Source organism: Mus pahari, chromosome 4 (assembly GCF_900095145.1).
Source record: "Mus pahari chromosome 4, PAHARI_EIJ_v1.1, whole genome shotgun sequence".
In the NCBI taxonomy this organism is placed as follows: Eukaryota; Metazoa; Chordata; class Mammalia; order Rodentia; family Muridae; genus Mus; species Mus pahari.
The window spans coordinates 46,801,944-46,826,784 of record NC_034593.1 but is presented as its reverse complement, the minus strand read 5'-3'; the positions used below and the strand labels follow the sequence as shown (position 1 = coordinate 46,826,784).

General features: G+C 41.5%; 1 long non-coding RNA gene across 2 annotated transcripts; it reads right to left on the bottom strand.

Annotated features, from left to right (window-relative positions):
- LOC115063838 lies at window positions 1–18,945 on the bottom strand. Of its 2 annotated transcripts, XR_003843714.1 has the most exons (6): window positions 18,619–18,945; window positions 15,364–15,408; window positions 9,292–9,386; window positions 7,505–7,663; window positions 6,043–6,194; window positions 1–1,222 (listed from the first exon to the last, which is right to left on the bottom strand). It is a non-coding gene; the product is annotated as an uncharacterized LOC115063838 (long non-coding RNA). The 2 variants fall into 2 exon arrangements; XR_003843715.1 differs by lacking the exon at window positions 9,292–9,386.
- Between the last annotated feature and the right edge of the window lie 5,896 nt (window positions 18,946–24,841).

Below are 24,841 nucleotides of genomic sequence, written 5' to 3'. Positions count from 1 at the left end.
AATATTTACTTTCTGAAGACCAGATGGAGAAGTACACCCATCGATGCTTAATTATTTTTTCTCCCTATGAGATTTAAAAAGTATACAGTGAAATAATTTCCTAAATAGAAAGGAACTACAAAAGTATAAATGTTTCAGTGACACTTCGGGCTTGTTTGGATTTCCCTCGGTATACTGAAGTCTGCTACCATTAACTGGAGCTTATTGTCACCTTCAAAGAAAACCCCTTCCCTCTTTTCAGAAATTGTGCTGTGAACGAACCCAGGCTCTCCAGCTTTCTTTATGCACAGTCCTCAGAAACTGTCATCCAAGTGAGTGTGGGGAGCGCCATCATCAAAGGACCCAGAAGCACAGTGAGGCTTAAAGTGTCACTCATCAGAGAGATAATGATGCTTTGGAGACCGTGTGTCATTTGATCATTTCTTTTTTCCTAAGTGCCATTAAGTCCCTCTTTGGCCAAGCATAGGGCTTAGCAAACAATGTGTAATTCAAACTCCAACGAGATTGGGCAGGAATGCACACTGACTAATCAAGGTGGTGGCAGAGCCAGAGAGCAAAACTCTTCCGCCTGCTGTTTGCTGCCTATCAGCAACACCACGGGGGCTCCTGCCAAAGTGGCTTATCTGAAAAGACAGAGTAAGTGCTAAGACAGAGTTGCTAAAGCTTGTGGCCATGATCAGTGGTCCCTCCTTGAAGAATTGTGGTCCAGTTAAACAGAAATCGGAACCATTAATTAAGAACAGCATCTACTGAGTCACTAGGGAGAAAAGTGGCTTGCAATGACCATCTGAGCAGGGGCGGGAACCCTGAGCCCCTGCAGGTGTCGGGTCAGGGTGGGGCCCCTCAGCTGGCTCTTGTTTCACTTTTCTTGTATCTCCAGCCACTTATTATTCACCAAGGAGTTTGCCTTCTCTGTTTGTTGTTAAACCCAACAGATAGCGGATGTTTTGATCTTCTTTCACCTTTGTGAAAATGTAACGCGCTTCCTCTCTGTGAGTCTTTCTCTGTTTCTTTGTGGGTCTGTCCTTTGCCTTCAGGTAATGACCAGTACAGCTCAGTCTTCAGTGGGCGTGCCTTCACCTTCCCTGGGTGCTTCTAGACTCTTCCCCACTGTCTCCTCTCCTGACTCACCCATCCACAGGCTTCCTCATGAAGTCACAGCTGGGCACCCTGTGTTGGAATTTCCCGTGTCCCCACTGGGTGGCGATCTTCAGCATAGGAGCTGGAAAATAAATGCCCGAGGATTTTTCTCTTTTTAAAGTTTACTCAGTTTATCAATTCTGAGTGTTTTTTAAATCTGTTTTTCACTCACCTCATTTTAGCTTTCTACAGTTGTCACTAATAAGATTCCTCAAATACATGAGTTTCATGGGTTTTTTTGTTAATGCATTAACTTAAATAATTGTTCTTCACACGTGATCTATGAGTCTATAGTAACAGCCTATACTGGAATTCATCATTATCATAATAAATTTTACTTTAATTTGAACATTCTCCTAAGCTTAAAAAATTAAGACATATTATACTAAACCAAAGAAGCTTCTCTTAAAATCACTGATGTGTAAGACAGGACAGTGGAGAAACAGAAAATACACACATACACGTAGACAGCTTTAGCTTTCAGTTGTTCCTATAACAAATCTCCATAAGCCCAGTGACCAAAATCAACACAAATTTATTATTTTACAGTTCTAGATCAGAAGTCCAACATGGTGTCCCCGACTAAATCAGGTCCAGGCCAGCGCCATCCCTCCCAGCTTCCCCAGAACCATGGCTCTCTCTACCCTCCTTTAAATCTGTAGCCATGACAGCTCTCAGACCCTCAGTCCACGCTATGTCACTCTCTGACTATAGCCTGGAAAGACTCACGTGGCAAGATGAGACCTTGCTAGCTACCTTACAATGGCCATCTAGTGCCAGTGAGCAGAGCTGGTCAACCACACGGACATTAGGAAAGAGATGAGTAACAGTAACTGTGACATCCACAAACGTGAAACCATCAATGCATACTTACTTATGGATTTTATACGTTTGGGTGTTTTGTCTGCAAGTATGCAGGTATGCAGGTCTGCGTGTATGCATGTGTACTACATGTGTGCTCTTTGCCCGAGAAGGTCAGAAGAGGGCACCAGATCCCCTAGAATTGGGGTTACAGTGGGTTGGAAGCTGCCATGTGGGCACTGGGGACAAAACCGTGGCCTTCTTCAAGAACAGCCAAAGCTCTTAATTACTGGTCCATCCTACGGTCCCTGTACAGTTATTTAGTATAGTCAGTTCACAAGGATAAAGTCCTTACATTAGTAACATACAGATAAAAAGAGGGAAAAATTCAAATCCATACTTGGCCTCGATATATAACATTAAATTTTAAATGACAAATTAAGGAAATGCATTTGTAGTTTCTACTAGAATTGGAAAATTAGCTAAATTCCATGAGATAAAAATATCCTTTAAAAATAGAAGAAAATCTCTATTAAGTCTAAAAATATCTATTAAAAATAGAAAGAAGAAGAAAAACTCTTAATCTAAAAACAGGCAAAAATATTCATAAACAGACCACAAAAAAATAAAAGCAAAATGTTCTGAACAAATAGAAAACTATTCCCAGTTTCTCTCATAGCTGGGCTACTCAGAAAGTTTTTCCTGGGGGAAAAACTGTTCATGCTAACTTTTAACATAATTTTAAATTCTTAACTACTTAAATTATTTATGTGGTCAAACAATATTAACCTCAAATGAAAAGTACAACTCTAAAATATAATACAAAAATGAAATAAATGAACCTACATGGATATAATATTGCTGAGATCAACACAGAGGAAAAACTTTAGAACAGGTTTCTGTAGACCCCAAGGGAATATATGTATATATTCTGAGAACACTGATAACTATTACCCCTCCCAAAGAAAAACGCCAAGAAAACAAAAGACTGTGACACTGCATGTTGAGTGACAGTGGCATTACTGGTATTGTAATTTTAGTTGTATGATAAAATAAAGCAAATAAACAACCTCATCAGGAGTTCTGAATTTTAGTGCAAAAGAAAGGAGGTATAAAAAGTGGTAGAAAACATAGTATGCAGCACTGTTATGTTATAACCAAAAATAATACAAATAAACCTTAAATTTTGTTTGATTTTTATGTACATAAGTGCCTATGTAAGTTTATATGCATCATGTACATGCATTAGCCTACAGTGGCAAGAAGAGGGCGACAAAGGGTGTTGGATGGAACTGAGCCCAGGTCCTCTTTAAGAGGAGCTTGCGCTGAAAGCACTGAGCTGTCTCCAGCCCAACCCTCTTTTAGAAGCCGACTTTCCAACCACAGGAAACATTTTAGGACACACTCTGTCCCCTGAGCCGTTTCTGAGTATTATTTACACTAGTTAGTGTGCTAGAAAGCATCCCGCCCTGCCCCGCCCCCGCCCCCACAACTGGACATGAAGGACCGAGGTTTATTAGGAGAAGGGGAAGATGTCTCAGAGAGTAACACCGGAAAATGCCTCGGGTCAGAGCACCAGTTTCACATCTGTGGAAGGAGAGACATGGGAGGCTCAGACCCTACACACATCTGTGGAGTATATAGCCAGGCTAACTACAAATCTTCATGCAGAGGTCCTACTGAAGTGAGCCCATCAGTATGCCTTCGTTGTGCTGATACATTAATGTGTATCAGTTGCTCAGAGTAATGCACCTAGTTGAACTGTGAAAAGGTGCTAGTCTATAAAATTATGAGAGCACTATAAAACTGACTCTGTAAGAAACAAGAACGTGCGGGCCCGAAGGGGAAACGAACTCCACAGGAAGATCAACAGTCAGCTAACCTGGATCCTTGGGGTTCTCAGAGTCGGAACCACCAACGAAAGAACATACACGGGCTGGGCCTAGGCTTCCCCCGCACATGTAGCAGATGTGCAGCTTGGTCTTCATGTGAGTCCTGAACAACTGGAGCAGGGGCTATCCCAAAAGCTGCTGCCTGTCTCTACCCGGGCTGTCTTGTCTGGCCTCAGTGGCAGAGGAAGTGCCTAGCCTTGAAGAAACTTGATATGAGGGGTGGGAAGTGGGGATGGGAGGAGACCCTCCATGAGGAGAAAGGGGGATGGGGATGGACTGGCGGGGGGGGGGGAACTGGGGGGGGGGGGGTAACTGGGAGGAGAGGAGCGATAAGCTGTATGTAAAGTGAATAAGTAAAAAAGTTTAAGAAAGAAACAAAATGGTCTGAGACTGCGGTCGGTCGTGTCATTCTGTGAGAATTATGTAAGAGACATGATCTCCTTGTGCAGACAGGGTCTTGCCTTCAGGGTTTGAACACATTAAGACGGACTTCATCAGCCCACTAAGATTTACAAATTAAGTTTTCCCTTGTCCGTTTCCAGACGACTCTGTCCTTGGGCTAATGTTTCAGGCAGGCAGAGGGAATTCATGGCCTTTCTCAAACTCACCTTGCTAACCAGGATCCCAAGGGGTCAGGACAGGTCACCAGCAAAGCTTATCGAAAAGCACAAGCTCAAACAAGTGTGTGCTGTGCAGTATGTTTTAGGGTGGTTTTTTGTTTTGTTTTGTTTTGTTTTGTTTTTGTTGTTGTTGGGGGTTTGGTTTGGTTTGGTTTGGTTTTCTAGACAGGATTCCTCTGTATAGCCCTTGAAACTTGCTCTGAAGACCAGGCTGGCCTTGAACTCAGAGATCCACCTGCCTCTGCCTCCCCAGTGCTGGGATTAGAGTTGTGAGCCACCACACCCAGCTGTGCTGTGTTTAGTCATCTTTCAAGGTCTCCGAAGTAACTGTCTTACAGGAGGAAGAGACCACCTTTTTAAGTAAACGCCACAAGGCCGATTTGCTTAGACATTTCAACAGGACATGGAGACTGTTGATTCTGATTCCAAGCTAACTGGTCCTCAGCAGAACCCACCGCCTATCATGCATATATCCTACGAGAGTTGACAGTGAAGTACAAAGGCGATTGGTAAATTAGCAAGGGCAAGCATGAGGCACAACAAATAAATTAACCATTAGTACAGCACAGCTAAGTCTGAAACACAACATAAGCCTCTCGAAACCTCAGTCTTTCAACTATGTTCTAGACATTTGTTCCTATTGTTTATATGCCTATGGTCATAAATCAGATGTAGACCTTGATTTCCCTCCTCCCCCGAGGCTTTATATTATGACAAAAGAGATGGGGCTAATTACTAGCTACCTACAGAGTTGACATAATGAAGTTAAAAGCCTGAGAAAAATCAATGTCCATTGTGGAAGATTCAAGGCTAGAAACCTACCTCAGCCCATCCGGGATGGATGGCAGCCTTCCCCCATTCCTCGTGCATTTCTTTTTGTTTGTTTGTTTTGTTTTGTTTTTTGTTTTTTTTGTTTTTGTTTGTTTGTTTGTTTGTTTTTTTGGTTTTTCGAGACAGGGTTTCTCTGTGTAGCCCTGGCTGTCCTGGAACTCACTCTGTAGACCAGGCTGGCCTCGAACTCAGAAATTCACCTGCCTCTGCCTCCCAAGTGCTGGGATTAAAGGCGTGCGCCACCACACCCGGACCCTCGTGCATTTCTGTGCTGCTTTTGTAGCAAGTGCACACCAGGACTGTGCCGCGCTGATGGGTGAACAGTTAATGAAGCACAACTCCTGCATCTGCTGGACTCTCAGATCAGTCCTCCAAGCCTTGTCCCCTATGAATCTGGATGTCTCTGCCCAAGCTTGAACCTCAGACCTGCCTTTGATCCCTTCCCCTTTGTGGACACTTGGACCCTCGTCAGTTCTACTTGTCTCGTTTGTAGTCACATTCCAGCATTATCTACTTCTTAGTACTTTGTTGCGCGAATACCCTCTCCGGAAAGAGTAAGAAGCCCTTGTCCCTGCCAGCCCCCACGCCCACATCCCAAGGCCCTGGCTTAGAAACGGGACATTTGTTATGAGTGGGTCATGCTCACTATTGAGCACTTCAGAATTAGATTAGATAAAATACGTCTGGTCTCACCCCTGTCTCCCATGTTGTGAGACGCCGTGGTATCTGACTATTTTCTTTTCTGGAATATGACCTACCATTTAATGCACCACCATTTATAGGTTGATTTCTTTCTTCTACCTCCCCTTCCCTCCGTGTTGCAATCCATCCCTGCAGGTCAGTTTCTCATGCGTTGCCCAGTGTCTTCTGCAATTACCGTCCTACCTTCCTCCTTTTGAATATTCAAAGCCTGTTAAAGATACCATTTCATTATGAAATATCCAGTACACATCATAGTTTTCTCCATACTGACACTATATAATTTTCAGAGTGCCTTCGGAAATGTGTTAATGAGTGTGGAAAGCCTGGTGAGAGAACAGAGTCAAAAAGACAACCGAGCCCACCAAGAGCCTTCCCTCTGAACCTGCGTCCCAGACCATACCTGCTCCCACACTTCCATTCTCCACAAAGACAGGAGCTCAAAACCGGCTCTCTCAAGTCTATCTGCCTGCACTTGGCGAGGAGTGCATGAGGGCTTGCCTGGAGTCCCTTTTCATCTGCACCTCACTCTTTAGCAGAGTCTGCTTCACCCCTTTACATGAATTTAAGGAGACAGGAGCCAATAATTAACAGGAACCTGAACTTGCTCCTCATTCCCTGTGTTGCAAGAGAAGGAGCTACGCTAAAAGCTCTGTGTATGAGGCCGTCTGTGAAGGGAATGACCCAGGACTGATAATTGAAGCTTTAATTCCCTGGACCAAAATCCCTTTTAAAGAAATCTTCCAATGGGCGAGAGAGATAGCTCAGCTGGCAAAAGAACTTGATGTCAAGCCAGATGACCTCCATTCAATCCTCAGAACCCACAGGGTAGGAGGAGAGAGGCAGCTCCTGCCAGCCATTCTCTGAGCTGCACACAGAGCAGTGTGGCACATGCATGCTCACCCCAGTGTATGCTCACCCTAAACCCACAATAAATAAATGACTGTTTTAAAAAGTATCTCCCAACTGGGGGGATGCGGGGGGTTGTAAAGCTACCAAGAATTTTTCCTTATACCACAATAAAAGTCCGTTAGCCATGTGCTATCACCACAATAATGTATTTGGAAATTATGATAATTCACAATGTGTACTATTTCCAGATATCATGATGAGCTTTGGTTACAGCACATTTTCTACTAAATCTCTCAGTACAAATGATTGTTTTGATGTTACAAGTTCTGAATACTAATCTATAACTCACTAACGAGTGTACAAAAAGCCAAACGTGCCCAAGCCAACCTTAGTGTGGATTGGTACAGATGTGGCAGCCTGCAGGAGGGGACACCAGGTTGAAGTGAATATGTCTCAGTCCTTACCAGTGTTATTTCACTTTGGAAGGGGCCACATCTCAGCCCGTGTTCGAGAAGGACGTTACACTAGAGTTCTTAGTTCCCTTCTGGAAACCAGTTTCCCCGTCCCATTCTGCAGCCTCTTGTACGGGGAGTCAAGCTCTGAAGCCTGAAATCTCCCACTCTCAGGAGCTCCCTAAGGCGAGGTTAAAGAGTCACTTAAGTCACTCACGTTGTGGCATCCCAGCTAACATGATCGAACGATTGGTTCCTGTAGGCAGTGGGATGGTAAGCTGTGGTTCCCCACCTCCAGTTTCAGCTCGAGGAGACGGTTGCATCTGTGTGGTGGTTGTTTTCTCAGTTATAAAGACCCTACCATCACAAGCCATGCCTGAAATAGTGACGAAAGAGAAGGGCTTGCTTAGGAGTCTAGATGCAAACTCTCCACCATTAAACTGCTCTGGAACAAACGACATGTTTTCATTTGAGTGAATGAAGGACATGCCCCCTCTACTCAAAAACCTTTGCAATTCACTTGAGCTATTTATTACCTTTTATGCTAAATATGGACACTTTAGGAAAGAAACTGATCAAATAGGAATATAAACACAAGAAGATTGCAGGGCTGGTGAGGGAACACGCAACCGTATAATGCACGAAGCAGCTGAAGTAGCTGGAGCGTCTGAATAGAAAACAATGCTCACAAGGAGGGTGATTCCATTCAAATCGCATTTGAAAGGAGAATTACGTCTGTATAATAAGGCTCTGGTATTTGAATTGAACTCTGCATGGAAGTTTCGGGCATAAGGCACCAATAATAAAGTTTATTTCAACATCCAAATCTAATTTTTAAATATCTTTAAAAAGTCAGAGTTGCCTCAGAAGATGCTTCAATAAAAAAAAAAAAAATTCCTGGACTAATGAAGTCCAGGGAGGCCTGGCAGAAATTGCCTTGTGGTCATTCTGGGGTAGTTTGTATTCTCTTGTCCTGCATATAAAGAGAGGGCTCTCGGAGTATGGGGTAACATGCATCTAAGTAATACACTTCAAGGACAAATATTTTAAAAAGTTGTTAGTACTCCATATAGAGCGGCACTTGCCAGTGCTGGGAGGTGGGCACAGGGGTTATGAGCACTCCCTGCTCTTTCAGAGGACCTAGGTTCAATTTCCAGCACCAACATGGTGGCTCCCAACCTTCTGTAACTACAATACTCGGGGATCCAATACCCTCTCCTGGCTTCTTCAGACACTGTATAAATGTGGTGCACATACACGCCTGCAGGAAAAATGCCCATACACATTAAAAAATGCTTAAAAAAAACTAAATGAGTTTTTCAAAGTGCCACTTGTCTGCCCACACTTGGAAACAGTTTCAACTGATTTCTATCTTCATGTAAGATTCAAGGGACATGTTAAGAAGACAAATTGTTTAGAATAAAATAATATTCTGCTTTTTTATTGTTTGGGTTTTTTTTAGCTTATTCACAGTTTTGTCAGTTTATTGTAGATTAAACTTAGTATTTCTTGGAATAAAATTTCATATAGTGAGATCTTATAGATCAAGTGAAAAAGTATATAACCAGACAATATGAAAATATTTTCATGAGTACCTAGAAAGATGGCCTGGTGGTTAAAGCCACTGGCTACTCTCCCAGAAGGCCTGATTTCAGTTCCCAGGCCCACCTGCCAACTCATAACTCCAGTTCCAAGGAATCCGACTCTGTCTTCCCTGGGCACTGCACATACATGGTACACGCACATAAATGTAGGCGTAACCGTCATGCAATTAAATAAATAGTCAACACGTATGCATATGCTTGATTAAAATAGAGAGGGAAAAGGAGACCACGTGTGGGCTAGAGCCCTAGATAAGGACTGGTCCTGAAGAAGTTAGCAATTTTTATTTGTTCACTCATTCGTCATACTTGAAATCTGATCCAATGGCTCTACCCTACTTAGAAAACAAGAGAACAGAGGCTAACGCTTCTCCAGTATTCAATAAATATGAATGAGTCTTACCCATATGTACATGCTCAAATATATCCTTCTTCGTTTGCAGAGAGAGCCCAGCCTGAAGTATGAGTTCATTTGGATTGCATAAGATGTCTACTCAACTTAAATATGTACAAAGAAACAAGAAAAAGGCTTCCGTCAGCACTGTGTCTGTATCCACGGGGTTTATAATAAAGACAAAGAGGCGGTGATTTTGAAGTGTGTGAGGGGCATATTCTCCACACTGCTGAGAACTCATGAGACAAAGAGCGAACGCTGTGTACCTGAGTGCTTGGGAAATCCTAAATCAAGGCAGCGTTAAAGCTGGGTAGGTTGTGGAGAGACACCTTCCAGGTGAGGTAGAAATATTACTCAAGTCTGGCAAAAGACTTGAGTCCACAAACCAAGTGGAATTCCTCCTAATTGTATAATTGCATGACTCCTTTATCACTCTTCCAATTTTTAAATCCTTCCATAGATATGCAGAAGGAAGGACGCTCTTTCCATTTTTTGTCTTCGGGTTATTTGGTCTTCATTTGCCCTGTAGCCATTACAGGCTGTCTTAGCAACTCCCAGTTATTTAGATTTACACACCCAGATAATGGGTGGATTTAGGGTTCTACTTGAGAACACAGTGTTTTAAAACATTCTGTCAAAACAGGCTTTGCTCAGACTTGCGTTTGAAACAAGAAGCCACAAAAGACAGCGTGTGTTGTCCCTCCTGTCTTTAAAGTAACTTGTTGGGGACCTACCTGACTGGGGGACACATTAACGCCCATTGACATTTTTCATTGTCCGTTTTTTTTTTTATGATTTTTATTGCTTTTTAATGAAAAATGGCACTTCCTGCAGATACCTTTAACCAGTTTAAGATTTTTGTTGTTCACATACGTGAAGTCTAAGATGTTCATCCATGCAGACATCATAATCATGTAATTGTCTAGAAGTCTGTTTAGTGGCCTGGATGTTCCTTTAAAACTGACTGCAGTGAGGGCTGGCTGTGCATATCTCCCCAGGGATGCTCTCCTCCTCTACCCACAGACCCTCTTCCCCACAAATGTCTGTACTCTGGTGTAGTGGGTTTGGTTTTCACATTTTTAAAGTAAACTACATACAGGTCAAGAATACACTTTCCCGAAGAACTCAAAAATGCAGTACCTATTTTACAACTCTGTGATACCCAGGATTTTCTGAAATAATAGTAGTCACTTGTTCTACATACGGAGGGTGTTGACTAAGGGACAAGAACACATCCAGAAGTAAAGATTTATTTATCCAGATTTAAGTAAAGATTTATTTATCCAGATGCCCCAAATTTTCCTTGTTCACGTTCAGATGTGCAATTTAAAAATTATAAAAGTAAAACTCAAATTGACAAAGGATAATTTCCATTTCTTATTTTGTTTGGAGTAAACAAACATAGAAAATTTAAGGTTACTAAAATAGTATCCACTATCCCACTTGTGCCCCTTAAAGAGCATCCAGAAGATGCAAGCAGAAAAGATGAGTTTAAGGGACCTACAACCACAGCAAGCTGTAAAATGCTTCAAATTGGGTCAACTATAGCTCCGGGAGCCTCTTTCCTTCCATGCACTCTTTATTATTTAGAAACATCGATGAAAAAAAAAATCTGAATTGCAAATCTTAAGCCTCTAGCAACAATTATACAGGCAAATAAGTATAATTTATTCTCCAAAATGGCATGGATTAGCTATATATTAAACTGTAGAACTGTTAATGTCCATATTTCAGTTGTTTTAAAAGACTATTTAAAAGTATTTGCATGGTCCTAAGATTGACTAGTGCAGTTGCATATATTCATGAACATACTGAAATCCTTTGAAGAATGGGCTTTTAATGGGCAGATTGTATGACATATATACCTCCAGAAAGCTGCTTTTTTTTTAATTAGATATTTTCTTTATTTACATTTCAAATGCTATCCCAAAAGTCCCTATACCCTCCCCCTGCCCCTGCTCCCCTACCCACCCACTCCCACTACTTGGCCCTGGCCTTCCCCTGTGCTGGATCATATAAAGTTTGCAAGACCAAGGGGCCTCTCTTCCCAATGATGGCTGGCTAGGCCATCTGCTACATATGTAGCTAGAGACTCGAGCTCAGGGGGTACTGGTTAGTTCATATTGTTGTTCCACCTATAGGGTTGCAGACCCCTTCAGCTCCTTGGGTACTTTCTCTAGCTCCTCCACTGGGGGCCCTGTGTTCCATCCAATAGCTGACTGTGAGCATCCACTTCTGTACAGAAGCTGCTTTTAAAATATGTTGTCTGTAACTATACTGAATAGTGAGTTATAAATTAATTTTTTATGTCTAAAAGAAATCTGCTCTCTAGTATTTCAATTATGTGCTCTGGAATTCTTTACTACATCTCTTTCCTGACGTCAGCTTGTGAGTATTATGCTCCTAAGTAACGGGTACCATATTCAACCCTATTTTATGGGCATCTTCCATGAATTGAGGAAGCTGGACCTTCAGATGTACATAGGACAGGTAAAAATTCTTGACTAAATAGAAATTCTGTTGTGGCAAAGAATCACGGTAAAGAAACACAGAAGCAAACAGTAGCAGGTTAAACTGTGAGGCATCTGTCCACACCACATTAGACCTGCACAAGTGGTCATGCGCTCCGAGGTCTGGCCCAGAGGTTCTTGACCTCTGGATCGACCCCCTTTCACAGGGTTTGCATTGAAGAGATTTACACTATGATTCATAACAGTAGCAAAATTACAGTTATGAAGTAGCAGCAAAAATAACTTTGTGGTTGGGGTCACCACAACACGAGGGTGACCACATTAGGAAGGTTGAGAACCACTGGTCTTCAAACACCCACTCTGTCTGTTCTCTGGGTACACATCTGCTGCCTGGGATCAACCCCTAGGGGGAAGGTATGTGTCCATCAGGAATCCCGGAGGCCTGGGATGTGTGTCTGAGCATTACTGCAGAGAGGATCTGATGTGGAAAAAGGAAGGTTGCAGTCTTCCTCTATTTTTAGATTCAGTTAAAGAGGCATAGACATTTTGCTATTCGACTACTTTATAACTCTTGCAAAAAAAAAGTTTGCAAGACCAAGGGGCCTCTCTTCCCAATGATGGCTCGCTAGGCCATCTTCTGCTACATATGCAGCTAGAGACACGAGCTCTGGGGGGTAGAAATTAGCTTATAGAAACACAGAAAACAAAATAGTAATCTCCTATTGCAATACAATTGACCTTTTGTCTTTTAATAGTTTTAATTAAAATATAGTTACATAATTCCCTCTTCTTTTTCATCCTTCAACCTCCCCCGTGTTTCGTCCCCTCACACATACACACACACACACACACACACACACACCCCACACACGCACACGCACATGCACATGCACACGCACCTGCCTGCCCACTTTTCTCACATTCTTGCCCTTTTTCTCTTTATTATTATTTTAAAGCAATCATTGATAATTTTTGATCTTTTACTCCGGAAGAAGACATGAGTTCGACAATTTTCCCTGTGAAATATTTGCTAGCTTCGCATTTATTGATAACATTATCTCAGTACTTCTGGCTGTATGATGTATGCATTAGACATCTGCTTGCCTCTTTCAGGGTCTCTTCTTAAGCGAATACCTTACTGTCTCACAAGGCCATGGATTAACATCACGCTATCATTTAGATTTGATCAGAGGCATGTATGAGAAGGAGTTTTCAATGTAATGGTCAGAAAGGCCTGGGTGGGTGATGGCTGGAGGATGTGATAGAGAGAGAACGATTGTCACCTTCAGATAGTGACATTCCAGGCAAAAGACAAAGAAAAATAAGTAGGGGAAATCATAGAAAGAAGGAAAGAAAAAAAGAAAGAGAGAGGGATGGAGGGAGGGAGGGAGGGAGGAAGGAAGGAAGGAAGGAAGGAAGGAAGGAAGGAAGGAAAGAGAGAGAGAGAAAGAGGAAGACTAAGAAGAAGCAGAAAAGGGGAGAAGGGAGAGAGGAAAGAGGAGGAGAAGGAGAGGCACAGTAAAAGACATCACAGTTTTCTGCCTAGTATGGTTTTCTGTTCAATTTCATGTTAAGATAATCTTGCATCAGAGTTATAAAGAATATTCAGAACTGAGTCACTGAAATCAGGAGAGCTAGTTAAAGTGAGTTTACCGCATTATAGTTTAGAATACACAGAGACCGTTGTAAATAAAGCTTGTGATTGGAAAATGATACTAGTGATTCCGACTATCAATAATAACTAACTAGAATAGAGCAGTTACTACCTTGCTTCAGAGCCTGCCAGCAAGGTAATGAGCAGCATTTAGATAGAGAACAGCAGTGGACAGGTACGAGGAAGGTTGTTCTTATTTCACATCATCATGACAATATTTAAGAGCTTCGTTAAGATCTCAAACCACGTGGAGGAGACATTTTACCTGTGAAAGAAAGTCATTCCCTGTACCTTTGAAAGCGCGCAGGGTCGGCTGACAAGTTCTTAGTATTTGTTCTCTTGCATGAGAGACGCTACTTCAAACTACTCCAGAAGGGAAGGGAAAACATTTATTTTGAAGTGTCATTGGGCCATAGCCCCCACTTCATCCATAATTTGCTTCCCAGTTTCTCACTTTTAATGTGTATTTTATTTCTCTTCATCTACATTATTTTTATTTTTTGTGATGTTTTAGAATTAAAATATAATTACATCATTCCCTCATCTCTTTACTCCCTCCAATCCTTTGTTCTCTCTCAAATTCATGGTCTTTCTCTTTTAATTTGTATTATTACACACACACACACACACACACACACACACACGCACGCACACACATACACGCACGGCGTGCGTACAAAATATATAAGTACAGCCTGCTGAATCTGCTTCGTGTTGCCCGTGTGTTTATTAGGACTGATCACTTGGTGCTAGACAATCAATTCACACCTGGGGAAGACAAATTTTCCCTCTTTCAGTAATTGTTTATTGCTGGTAGTTCTTTGTCTAGCCCTTCTTCGCCCTGTGAGATTTCCCTCTTCCACATTAACATGTCTGTTGATGTTGTCCTTATCCTGGTCTTATTTAGGCATCCATATTACTAAGGCATCACCATACAGCTTCTAATGTGTATTTGTCACAAGCAGTATACTAGTTGACTAAATTGAAGACCATCTTTACAGGCAGAATCAGCAAGACCTCCCCACCTTGGTCATTTTCCTAATCGGCTCCCCACCTCCACTTTACAAAACTAGAAGCCTCCACCCTCTTCCAGCGCACTGCACTCTTGATCACAGCACGGTCTTCCAAGAATGCTTTGACATACTGCTTCAAATATTTTCATCCTAAAACCAGTAATAATTGACATGTACCCTTGTTTTGGAAACACAAGAACTGGTCAGGAAGATGCAGAGCCTAACAGGCAGGGGTGGGAATGAAAGGATTATGGGAGCACCCCATATAGGGGTGCCTCTTGCTACTGTCATGAATTCATCTCAGCGCCTTCCCCACCCCCACCCCTGAGAGCTGGAAGACAAGAGTCAGGAAAATGCAGCCAAATGTTGCATTTTAAAGGCTGTGGCCAGGAGCAAGAGAGCTCAAAGCAAGCATGGGAAGCTCTGAGCCCTTTGCTCCCTGTAACTTGTGACAGGGTCTACAAGGGCCTGCTTTGGGAATGAAGACGAGGAAACAGCTAACAAACGCTACAGGGCCTGACTCATGGAACGAGGTCACTTTATGCCAACCACTAAAGTGACCTCCTACGCTGTGAGCATCCTGTGAGGGATCCAGGAAATATGTTACTGGGCTTTACAAGTTAAACCAAGGAGAAAAACTAAGGACATGAGATGGCTGCCCAGCTTACTACAATTTAATTTATTAACCAGTCCACGTGTGGAAGTGTTCTTTTAAAAGCCTACGGTGTCAAGATCGGATATGAATGATCCTTGAGCTGGTATTAATTTCTCTGATTCGTTTCAATTTACCCTGGCTGTTCCCAGTTGTGTTCCCTGAAAAGGTTTTCTTTCTGCAGAGCTAAGGGTCAAATTCAATGACTTTGCATATTATACACAAGTACTCTACCAATGAGCCCCACCCCAGATAAAATATATATGTGTATTTTATCTTAGTTATACTTACGTTTTGCAGAACTTTTAAAGCAGACAACAATGAAATATTTATAATCTAGTAAAGAAGAGAGAAGAGATTTGTGTTGCCATGTGGCCATCAAAATAACTATTTAAAAGATAATTTTATCATCCTTTTTCATCTACAATATATAATAAATTAAATATTTAAAAGGATATGTGTTGTAATTCAAACTATTAATAAGGAACTTTCGCATCCACAGGGACAAATACTTTCCTGAATGAGGCAGTTATTAAAATACACAAACCTAAGCATTGCCATGCTGTGTTCTGACATTTTGCTGTAAACTTGAGTACAGATTGTGAGCTTTTTATGTGAGTCAGTAGAAGTCATATGTTGCATGTAAAGGGTAATATAATACATATATCGTATGCTTCCCACACTAAAATGCACCTCGAGTCTAAGCTTCTGTAGGAAGGATGGGATATCACTGGGAAGTGAAATGGAAATGAAACCGTGCTCTTCACAACGTTTATAATTACCCAAGGGTTTTATGCAGACGTATGGGCTGGGGAAACATTGGCTTGAAGTGAAACGACGTTTATAATTAACTCCTTTGTTAAAATGTTTTAAGGAGGCAGAATTATGAGGGAAAACAGCGCAGTCCACTGCCAGATGGGGAATCAAGGTTTGATTTTCCCCAGGAAACATCTCACACCTGTTTCTAATATTTGTTCTTTTGGACTGAATCCATGCCTTTGGCTCACTGATTTTTTTTTTTTTTCCTTTTTAGTTCTGCCTACTCTAGGAGTTGAGCATAACTACTAAACCCAGGTGGTCTAGAACCTGTCATCATTTCTGAGCTGTGGTAGACCTGCATTGAGCCCATGGTGGCAGAGGATAGGTTGACTAACAATAGATGCCACCCACCACCTTCTTTAAAGACACAGACAGCACAGCCCTGTAGTTGCCTAATGAGATGCACCAGTGGAATTTAGCTTCTTCAAAGAAACTGATGTAGTAACTTTCAACATAAACATGAACCGTTAGGCTCCAAGAAAAACAGGTGGTGGTTCATTTCTTCTTCAGCTTCTGGAATCCAACTAAAGACCACCTGGCAGGGAATGTGCTAGACGTTTGAATGGACTCATTCCGGTAATGCCACAGAGCCTTGTCTATTTCCGTTTTGTAATTAATTTTTTACCATTTGTTGGAAAGTTACAGATATGGAGATAAATCAGGTCCTTCCTGCATGAAGACAAAGATGTATTCATCTGCATTGATTCCGAGAGGTCAAAACTGTCCTTAGGAAAGTCACAGTAGCATTGAAGACAGCAGATAAACATAACGAGCGGTAAGTATTTGAGTTTTCAGAGACAGGGAGCTACTGAAGCTCACCAAGAAGACCTGAGTTAAAGCCCGGGAGATGGAACTCGGTTAGAGCTGCCATTGCAGGCTTCAGCTTCTAAGCTGAGCATAGGACTGGCACAGGAGAGTCCAGCGGACAGGGTACTTACTCACTGCAGGGAAGATAAAAATTAGGTCAGAAAGAGCAATTGTTTTCAAGAATTTCCAGCCATTCTAACAGCCTGGGACATGAGACATATTTATGATGGATGGCTGTAGTAGGGGTGACACTAGGTGGGTAGGCAGGCAGTGAGACCTCAGGTCAATACTTACATTCAGTGGTTTAAGATTTGTCTAAATGTTTTTATAGTCATTAAAACATTTAAATTATAATTCACATGATGAAATATATATATGTATACACACACACACACACACACATATATATATATATATATATATATATATATATATATGACAATCTTCTGGGAAGCAGCCATTGGTTGGGAGGGTGTTTGGCTAGAGATAGGAGGTAGTGATACTGAGACCAAACAGAAACATGAATTTAGAAGCTCTAGAAGGAGATTCCGGTACCTTTATGATAAAAATGACAGGTATGTATCTAAGTGACTGGTTGTTAGGAAGCCATATTAGAAAGCACAGGTTGGGTGACTTAACAGGGGGTTGAGCATCACAGTTCTAGAAGTGAGCAGGAGTCCCTGAGTTTGCCCCCTTGGCTCATAGACAATTGGTGTCTTCTCTCAGATGGCCTTTTCTTTATTCCTGTTGGCCTAGGGACATGTTCTTATGACCTCTTTTAACTTTAACTATATTGTTAAAAACTTCTCCTCCAAGTCTCAACCCAAGAACTTTGAGGAATCACAGCTCAGTCCATGGTACAACATACATAAAAGCTGTCCTCAAATTGTAAAAAGACGTGGAGCACGTGATGCAGTCTGATGCTAGAGCAATGAAGATTGTGGGTCTACAGCTAACAAGATACTTGAGAGACCAGAGACTTAAGAGACACAGAAGGGGGCAGAGCTGTTAGCTGAAGAAAGGCAAGTGGGAACTGGCTCTTGCCTCCCATACTGGACTGTGAAGGAAGCAAGGAGGAAGCCGTTACCTGTATAGTATAGATTTTATTAAAATACTGGGCATTTTCAAAAACTAATAGTTTCAAAGTAAAACTCCTGGATTTAATAAATATCCTTGACCTAAAAATGAAAAATAAATCAGGTATGTATGTAGACATTAAGTTATCTAATGATCAAAATTAATAAAAATATAAATCTCCAAGGGGGAAATAATGCATAATAGTAATAATTCCCTCCCTCTCCCTCTTGATGGGTAGATAGATAATAAACAGACAGATAGATGATAGATATATTTTGATAAACCCATTGCAAAGATTAAATTATACTATGTTAACATCTTACAATTATTTTTGTTGCCTAAAAGATTTCAGCTTAACACAAATAAATCCATAGAGAAAGCTTAAGAGCGCTATAACTAATGTTATAGTGTAGTATCCATGTGTATCCGTAAGTAGGGCTAAGAAAAAAGGTTTCGTTTCCCGTTAGCGATACATGATATAAGAAATAGGCAGGTAAGCTAGGATTTCTTTCGAATCTAAGACACCAAGAGACTCCCTGAAGTAGTGATTAACGAGGGTTGGGAAGCTTTGCCAGTGCTCCAAGTACAAGCGAACCAAGCTTATGCTAAGTGTTCGGTGGCTGTGTACTTTTGTAGCATCCCAGGGTTCTGCTGCTTCTTCCTCCTCAGCCAGGACAGAAAGCCAGACCCTCAATGTCTGTGGTTCCCCCTCCCCCGCCCCCGTAGCGTTTGGAATCGGGGTCTGACAGTAGACCTTCCCAAACACTTCAGCCTCAAAACTCCTCTCTTGTCTTAAAAATCAGCTCTGCCGTTGCAGCAAAAGCCGTGGCATTTGATTCTTACCCACAATGCTATGCAGTAACTTCAAACCTAAAGTACCCGAGTTCAGGTGAAGAACGTCATCTTCCTCCCGGCATGTGGACTCCTCCGTCTACCCACACAGCTACTCAAGCTGTGTTCCAACTCTGGATGTTCTCACATGAGGTGTGCATGATCACCAATGTTGCCGGAGGCCAGTCTGTGAGAGTGTCACCTTTGAGCCGGGGTCACAGAGTCACTTGTGACAGACGCTAAGTCTGGACACAGAGAGGCTTGCCTGTAATCTGGCCAGGGACAGCCATATGCTGACTCTGGTGTTCTGCGCACTCTGCAACTCGAAGCTCTTGTCACACATGCCTCCTTTCTCTTCTGCTGAGCAAATGCGTGGACCTTGCACTCCCCTCTTCTCTTCACCCTCTCTCTCCACCCCACCCCCCACTGGCTGCACTCATACTGTGCCCAAGTTTTCAGGTTGGAGTGAAATAAATTTTGGAGGTGGTAATTAATAATAAATAATGAAGGATAGATAGTTCTGTTTTCAATTCACACTACTACTGCTTTATACATTGTACCATGAGAGATCTTTTTCTTTTGCACTTGTATTCACTAATGAGATAATTGAACAAATTACCCACAATACAGTGCTTTCACCCTAAGCATTCATGGAAATCACTTTGCTATTGTAGATTTTCCACTGTTATGAACTTTTATGGTTTTTTTTTTTCTGACGTGGATAGTAGGTGCAGAAAATAGATTTTCTAAACTAATTTGGACTGTCTTTGCGATCTATTTGCACCCGACATGTGACACTTGAAGCACCCCTCTCCCAAATACATTCAGATATTTGATACTGGCACGTGTTCCAGGCATCTGTCAGTTCTCTGACCAGCCACAGCTGACACTTACTGACGAACAACAGCGAAAAATATTTGCTGTGTTGAATTCAGCAGACAGTTGCCGGATAGCCTTAATGCACACAACGAATTACCCTAAGCACCACTGATAGAAATGCAGAGAGTAGAATAGCCGGCCTTCAGGTCTCCCTCTCAAACATGGCTCACTCTTTGTGTTTAAACACACAAATTAAGTAAACACAAAGTTAAAACATTCCTGTATGTACACGGCTCCAGGAGCTAGCAAAGGGCTCAGCTATGCTTTCCAAAGTTCCTTCTGACCTACTAGAATGATTGTGACTCTACTTAGAAGAATCCATGAAAGTGGAATTTCTGACACTGGATTTTGGCATCCAGGGGAGGTTTGGCAAACTATGGCTCAGTGTCTACTAAATGTCGGGCTGCAAGACCCTAAACTGAACAGCACCCATGCAAAAGAGTCTTCCAGTTCAGCCCAGTGCCTCTGTCAATATGCGACCTTCAGAGGAAGCGCAGAGTGTAGCCTCCAGAATGAACAGGAACACTGATTGATGCTGGGCGTGAATCCCTGGCCTGTGGCCTGAGGACTCAGATCAAGCTACCTTTCCAGCAGAGGCAAGAAGTATGTGTCACATTTCATCACAGTCGTCTCTATCCAAAAACGAAAACTCTTCTAAATACAAAGAAAATAAGTGTTCACAAAGAAATGCACAAATGTCATTACAATTCTTTTTTTCATAATAACCACAGACTACTAGAGCCCTGGTAGAGTGAAAGACCATCCTGCAAGATCTGTGCTTGCCTCACACCATGAGGGCCCCAGGGATCAAACTCAGGTCTTCAGGCTTGGAAGCAAGCACGTTTACCCACTGAGCTATCTCACGGGTCCAAGAGGTAAGACCTTTAAGAGATACTGGGAGCTGGGTATGATAGTGCAACTCCTATAACACCAGCACTTGGAGCTGAGACAGGAGGGTCAGGGGTTCAAGACTAGCCTGAGCCACAGGAAACTCATGTAAAATTTCAGATTATGTGACTGGAATAAATTTCTACTGCTAGAACTAACCCAGATAATGACGAGCTATTATTTCTGGGTTAGAACTCGTGGTGAAGCTGGAGTCTGGAGACACCAGCTTCCTCTATAAAGACAGCTTTTGTTTTTTAAATTGGGCTGATATAGTTTTCCTTCATCAGTTTTCTGCCATAAACAACAAGAAGCAAGCCAAAGGTAACGATATACTCCTACAATTCCAGCATTCAGGAGGAGGCTAAGGCAAGAGGATCACAAATTTAAGGCCAGGCTGAAACACAGAACAATGTCTATTCTGTAAAAAGAAATAGGTGAGGTTATTATGATAGCTCAGTGGTTAAGAGCACTGGCTGCTCTTCCAGACACACAGATTCTGTTCCCAGCACCCACGGGGTTATTCACCACCATCCATAGCTCCAGTTCCAGGGGATCCGATGCACTGTTCTGGCTTCAGAGGGCACTTCACACACGTGGTCCACAGACAGACATACACAGAAACAAACTGCTCATATGCTTAAAATACAAATCTAAAGAGAAAAGAAATCAATCTTTCTCTCTTGAGCTAGTTATTGTCTGTGTCTTACAAATCTTAAAAAGCCAAAAGGCTTCAAGGCTAGCTATAATATTCACGGTTCAAACTTTAACTTTAAGGGATGGGGATTTAACTTAGACTTGTGCTTAAAAAAAAAAAAAAAAAAACTATTTAAAAATTTTAAATATTCTAATTCCACACTCATTTTCTTCAACTTTATGATCAGTATATGCAAATATAGTCAGAAAACTCAAATGACTTGAATTAAACCAGCCACCACACATTTTAAGATTCTTTGAAAGGGGGTCAAATGAGGTTTCTTGATAGTTTCCCAGAACTATCTGAAAATATCTAGAGGTGAAAAAATAGGCAGGCCTTTCTTTGAAAGGTGTCTTCAGGCAATGTTACTTTGAAACAGAAGCACTGCGTGTGGGTGTGGAGGCACAGACTGTGTGTCAGAAAGGGTGTGTGTGTCTGTGTGCATTTTCACGCTTAAAACACAAGGATAACATGTACATTTTGGAATGTTCTTGAAAGGACTTTGTTCCCATTCGATGTGAGGGGAGATTACAGGATCCTTACTGCTGACATATGAGTCCTAATTACAGAGGCTCAGTGTCTCCGGGGAGTTTTTTCTTTAGACACTCCCATGGAAAAGAAAGACAGTTGCTCAAGTATGTATTTTTAATTGCACCTGAAATCATCTATTAAAATATGAGGACAGAAAGGGGTGAGGTAGGGAGGGGTGCGGTGGGGAGGCCTTGATTCCAAATTCTTATTTTTTATTGCAATAACTCCCTATTGGTAGACCTTCAGGGTCATATTTAAGAGCACTCTTTTTGTCTCAGTTTCTAAGAACTAACAAAAAATACAATTTAATTGTCTACAAAACATTGTATTCTATATATTTAACTAATAATTTTTTTCCATTCCAAAGACTACACTGGATAAGTATCTTTTTACAGGATGCCTATGAGTGTCAGAGATTTCCACATCCTCTGGGATAAAGTCAAAACTGTGTATAGTAAGTAGGATGGTTATTGTTATTGTGACCTATTTTTCAAAATTAAAACCAAGAGCTACTTGCCAGTCATCTGATTAGGCTAAACTGACTCTTCGTTCATAGCAACATCAAAATGATGTTTCTGAAGTGACTGTTAGTATTATTACTTCTGATTAATTTGGCTATTTGAATATTGATTAATCAAGAAACAATTTTCCTTACTTAGAAAGTACAAGAGAAGTCTAAACAATGTTCAGAACACAATCTACCATTACACACTACAGCCTCCTGAACACCCAAACACCCACTTATCATAACACAGTAGCAATCGCATGGTTGAGAATGTCTTGAATGTATATATATATATATATATATACAATATATATATTATATATGCATTCATATATATATATATATATATATATATATATATATATATTCAAAAGGAACAAAATCAAATCAATGAACAGAAAGAAAACCTGGGCAGGGTTCAAGATACACCTCCAACCTTTATTAAGCATGAGCTGAGACCTATGTTTCTGATAGCAGAAAACCAAAGATTGGGAGGATTGCCCTGAATAGGCATTTTGCTAAGCAACTGAAAATGTTCTAACAATGCAAATTCACTTGGCAAGAGGGATAATTTGCTCTGTAGGATACTTAATATTTTTGAAGTGTTGACAGTGTGTGTGGTTATCTTTAAAGCTCCCAGGGGAAGGCTTTCAGGATGGCACACAGTTTTCCCTTCCACCCATGACAACCAATGCCAGCTGGCTTTTTTTTTCCTATCAGTAGCTTCTGCTCCCTCTTTCTTCCCCAACATCAGTTCATAATTATCTCATAATGATACATGGAGATCTATAAACACTATAAACACACATACTCTGTTGTGTGACACTGTTCCTGGAGAGATGTGACAAAATGTCTGCTCATTCTAGATAGGAAACCAGTAACAGACCAAATAAGGATATGACCAAAGTCCAACTCGGTGAACCAATGATGTCTATTGGGGTTACTTACAAGAGTGTAGGTGGGGGGGGGGGTATTAAAGGAGCAGAAATGACTCAAAGATAGATGCTTTGTCAAAGCCCTCTTCAGCATGGGTAATAGCTCACTAAAGCTGGAAAGCAGGAGTGAACTGCACAAGCTTCAAGCAGCTCACAGGCTTGAGGGCATCATTCCCAGGCAGGTTATCTTGTCTGAGTGCCTCTCAGCAGTTCTTACAGCTTATATAAACTTGGAATGTGAGGGGCCTAGTGAATCTGGTCAGTTTCAGGTACTTCCTGAAGACTTTGATGTTGTTTCCTCCCAGGTCTTAAAAAGCTTCAGCTCAGCTTGTCTAAGGAAAGCAGCTCACTTCCTCATTTGACCCCTAAGGAGCTCCCTTTCCCATCTCAATCCTGGGCTACAAAAAGCCACAGACTTCCACAAACTGTGTTCATCAAGCTATTGGGTCCTGTCCCTGATCAGTGACCAGACTAGAGATGTCGCCTCTCCAGCATTAAATGAACCTGCTGCAATTGTTTGAGGTCTGAATTCTCATCTCTTACTCCTTCCTACAAACTTAGTTCTTACTTATCCTCACAAGGTCATGGATATCTACATTTAGGTCATCACCAAAAAACTTCTTCTGACTGTGGTAAGTGATGTGCTGCTAAGCTTAGCCGAGCAAATGGAAGCTTCTGGGCTGGTCTTCCCTCTCTGTTTCCTCACCAGGAATAGTTTTGTTTGTTCCCTCCCTCCCTCCCTTCCTTCTTTCCTTTTTTTCTTAAATTTGGAGCCTCCTTTCCTGCAGAATATATTTTGAATCAGATATAGTACTTATTTCACTTAATGGCATAAATCTCATTGAAACTTAATACACACAGCTGTCATGGCTATAGGAAGGACTCAAGTTTGAAACTGTATCAGACATGTTCTCAGCCACAGGTTGTTTTTTTAATTCATTATAATCATCCTTTTGTCTTTGATTCCAGGCAACTCTTCCTTGCCAATAGATTTCACGTGAGAAACTAAACTTCTAGCAATGTTGCTTTGGGGTAAGGAAGGTAGAAATGACAGGGGCGGAACTCAGATTTTAGGCAAAGTTCCCAAGCAGGCTTCAATAGCAACATTCTTGAAGACTTAGCTCTTCCTTCCTTCCTTTCTTTCTTTCTTTCTTTCTTTCTTTCTTTCTTTCTTTCTTTCTTTCTTTCTTTCTTTCTTTCTTTCTTTGTGTGTGTGAATGTTGACTTTGCAGCCCAGGATTAAAGACTATAGACAATTTATACTTTTTTGTGAAAATAATTTTTAAAATTGTGGCAGCAGGCCAAACTACAAAGTATTCAGCACAACATGTGTTTATTCATCACAGACTATGTATAGATGCCATGCTGATCAGTGACAGGCCACAGTGGAAAACCAGGCTATGCTTGGGGTCCTATTATCTATAGTCAGTGGGAAATCGGAACCAATCACTTGACCCAGAAAATGAAAGCCCATACTTTTTAGAATTAGGAAGTTGGTGGCATTCAATTCTCTTCTCTTTGAACCAGTGGAAGTCATTTTACATACTTAGGCCTCCATGGGGTAGGACTAGTTAACAGTTACTGGCTCTGGCTACTTTTGATAGACAAGTGTCGTGATGCATATTCCTGTCACAGTTCCAGATAACAGTAAGACTGGATGGGTGCTGTTATCCTCCTCATTTTAATGTCACGGATGTTATGGCCCTAATGACAATCTTTGTCGTCACTGCTAAGATGTGATCCAGTTTTTACTCTAAGTTTGACTGGTTTTCTGATTGGCTCAGCTCAGTTCCAAAATGTTAA